The following is a 1,118-nucleotide window of genomic DNA, read 5'->3' as shown; positions in this document are numbered from 1 at the left end:
CTGTGCTTTTACAATTTTATTAAATAGAGGTCAAAATAACAGTGAAGAACAGAGTGGTAGTTATAGAGAGACACAGAAATGTAACTGCAAGAACATAATAATAATAATAATAATAATAATAATAATAATAATAATAATAATAATAATAATAATAATATTATTATTATTATTATTATTATTATTATTATTATTGTTATCATCATATACACACACAAAATAAAGATGGAAAGGTTATTCCCTCTGCAGATGCTTTAAATACACATAGGCCTACTTAATTTTTAACCTGTAATTTTCAGTTTAGCCACAATCATGGCTCCATTGCCAACAATTGATAAAAGGAGGCTTCCAATCCACTATTTTCTTCATATAATTTGGCATCAACTTCATTTATCACAAATTTGTTTTTGTTCTAGGAATATTAACTGTGTGCATAAATTCCCTGTAGCCTTGTCTACACGGTGCTTATAGCAACCCAGTGTCAAATGTAGACCTTACACATTTTTATAGGCTATATATTGTGGTCACTCTTGGTAATTTGTTTCCATTTGTCAGGTAACACAAATAAAGTTTCAATAGGCTACACAGTGAACTAGAGCACAGTAAGTTACAGTAAGGATAGTCAACAGATATTTTAGTCACCAATAGCCTACATAAACTGACAATTGTATTTTACTGTTTATAAAATATCAGATGGTGGATATTATTCCCTGATCATTGTCAAATTGCTCTTGCTGTCTGACTGTCAGACAAATATATACATTACATTGGGCTATTTTTTTACAACTAATTTCTTTCTTTCTTTCTTTCTTTCTTTCTTTCTTTCTTTCTTTCTTTCGGCCTTGCTCTGGCCAGTCTCCTTGATGGGGATTTTGTCGAGGGTCAGTTTGCAGCGCCCTCTGCTGTCACGCGACCTCACTTACATTCAGATACACACGTGGTTATTTAGTCCTCGTGACACAGACCTTCCTATTCACAGTATGTCGACATTTTATTAATAATAAACTATATTTATGTGATTTCATTATTACAATATATAATATTACATTAAAAATGGACAAACACCATAGAATTTACCCGGTTCACAAAACAAGTGCGCCATTTCCGGTCCGGCTGTCAAA

Source organism: Trachurus trachurus (assembly GCF_905171665.1).
Source record: "Trachurus trachurus genome assembly, chromosome: 5".
NCBI classification, from domain to species: domain Eukaryota; kingdom Metazoa; phylum Chordata; class Actinopteri; order Carangiformes; family Carangidae; genus Trachurus; species Trachurus trachurus.
This window is presented reverse-complemented; position numbering follows the sequence as displayed.